At 51.8% G+C, this 2,500-nt stretch overlaps 1 pseudogene; it reads left to right on the forward strand.

The window, feature by feature from the left end:
• The window catches only part of LOC136745981 (uncharacterized), an 8,169-nt pseudogene that overhangs the window by 3,348 nt on the left and 2,321 nt on the right, over window positions 1-2,500 (forward strand).

Here is a 2,500-nt window from a genome sequence, read left to right on the forward strand (position 1 = left end):
GCTTCCCGATTTGAGTATAAGTTGCAGTGCTTGCAGGGAACATCTGGGAAGAGTAGGAAAGGCGGTAGAACACTATGCGAAAAGGCACCGTAGTGTGAAACTACTCTTCAAATGTGCAAAATGCGATAAGACCAGCATAAACCACCACTCAATTTCTTGTCATGTGCCCAAGTGCAGGGGCATGAGGGAAACCCAGGTCTCAGAAAAGGCCTGGGAGTGCGAGGAGTGCCACCTTCACTTTGAGACAAAGTCTGGTCTTTCGCAACACAAACGCCACGCACACCCAGCTGTACGCAACAAAGAAAGAATCGCGGAAAGCACTAAGGGCGGCTCACAAAAAGGAAGGCCGGTGAAGCTTTGGACAGAGGAGGAATCGAATAGACTTGCTGAGCTGGAGGTCTCATTCAAAGGGCGTAAAAACATCAACCAGCTCATCGCCGCTGAGCTCGGTACGAAAACCAACAAGCAGGTTAGCGATAAAAGGAGGGCACCTAGGAAAAGGTCGGCTTTGTCACAAACAGGTGCCCCCCCCGAAAGGAACACAAATCTAGCAAAGTTCCTGGAGGCGCAAACCGCTGCACCCGAGGCGAGATCAGGGCTAGGAGCGCAGTTGCGGATACTGGCTTCTAGGTTGGTTCGGGACACGGATGTCTCCAGGTATCCCTGCCTGGAGGTCATCAGGGCCTGGCTGGACGGCGATGCAAAGGTTAACGCCCTTGCTGAAACAAAAACTCGATGGACGCTTCTTCCTTTCAAGGATAAGAAGAAAATGTCTCGTTCCAGACAAGGAAAGGGAGAAGAGAAACCTATGAAACATCCTTTCAGATCCTGGATGAAAAGACGGGCAATAAAAAGAGGCACTTACTTGAGATACCAGAGCCTCTTCTCGAGAAGCAAACAACGCCTCGCCTCGATCATCCTGGATGGCACAGATACAGTCTCGTGCCCAGTACCACTCTCTGAAGTACACGATGCGTACAAACAGAAGTGGGAAGCTGAAACTCCCTACGTGGGACTCGGAGGTTTCCACTCCCTAATGAGAGCCGACAACGAGATATTTGAAACTCTTATCACTGGGGAAGAGGTAATCGAAAACCTGAAGGCCGTAAAAAGAACGTCGGCCGCGGGGCCAGATGGCATTTCCCGCAATGCCATCGATGAGGGGGATCCAGAGGGTGAGGCGATGGCAGCCTTGTTTAACACATGGCTGACTACAGGAGTCATACCTAACATCGTAAAGCGATGCAGGTCGATACTACTTCCAAAGACCATGGACCCGGAACAACAGAAGGATATTGGCAACTGGAGGCCAATTACAATCGGTTCAATGGTGCTGAGGTTGTTCTCGAGAGTAATGACGATGCGGCTGGCCACAGCGTGTCCTCTGAACCCGAGACAGCGCGGATTCATCTCTGCTCCAGGCTGCTCTGAGAACATCATGGTGTTGGGGAACATCATAGAGCAAGCTAAGAGACAGCAGAAGGACCTCGCAGTAGTATTTATCGACATCGCGAAAGCTTTTGACTCCGTTTCCCATAAGCACATCATCGATGTGCTGCAGCAAATGGGGGTAGACAGCCATGTGGTAGGATTGATCCAGGAATCCTACAGAAATTGCGTCACTTCAATCGAGGTGGACGGCAAAAAGACTCCCGACATCCGCATATGTACGGGAGTCAAACAAGGTGACCCCATGTCTCCCCTGCTATTCAACCTGGCAATGGACCCCCTCATCACCAGCTTGGAAACGCACGGACAAGGATTTCTGTCGGAAGGAGGCCGTGTGACCACCCTTGCATTTGCTGACGACCTAGTGTTACTGAGCGACGGCTGGAAGGGCATGCTGCATAACATCTCTATCCTCGAGTCCTTCTGCAAACTGACGGGCCTTAGGGCACAGGCTCGAAAGTGTCATGGCTTCCTAGTTACACCTACACACGACTCGTACACAATTAACAACTGTGTACCATGGGAGATCGGAGGGGCCGGTCTCCACATGATCAACCCTGATGAGTCTGAGAGATACCTGGGCGTGAAGGTGAACCCCTGGATAGGTATCTCGAAGCCTGACCTGACGGATCAGTTGCGGACATGGATCACGAGGATAGATGAGGCGCCACTGAAGCCCAGTCAGAAAGTGGCCATCCTCAATCAACATGCAGTACCTCGGCTCATGTACCTGGCCGATCACGCACAATGCAAACAAAACACCTTGAACGCCCTGGACTCCGAAGTTCGGAAAGCCATAAAGCTCTGGTTGCGCCTTCCTGCCTCGACCTGTAACGGCTTGCTTTACGCTCGTGCTAAAGACGGTGGACTGGGAGCACTGAGGTTGGCAAAGCTGATCCCATCAATACAGGCGAGAAGAATGCACAGGATGGCGAACTCTACGGATGTTATTGTTCGCAGCCTGATGCAAACAAGGAAGGCGACTGAAGATTTCGAAAAGCTATGGATTAAGGCTGGTGGCACCGCCGATTCCGCACCAGACCTATCCGAG

The sequence above is a fragment of the Amia ocellicauda genome, unplaced genomic scaffold, assembly GCF_036373705.1.
Source record: "Amia ocellicauda isolate fAmiCal2 unplaced genomic scaffold, fAmiCal2.hap1 HAP1_SCAFFOLD_94, whole genome shotgun sequence".
Lineage (NCBI taxonomy): Eukaryota > Metazoa > Chordata > Actinopteri > Amiiformes > Amiidae > Amia > Amia ocellicauda.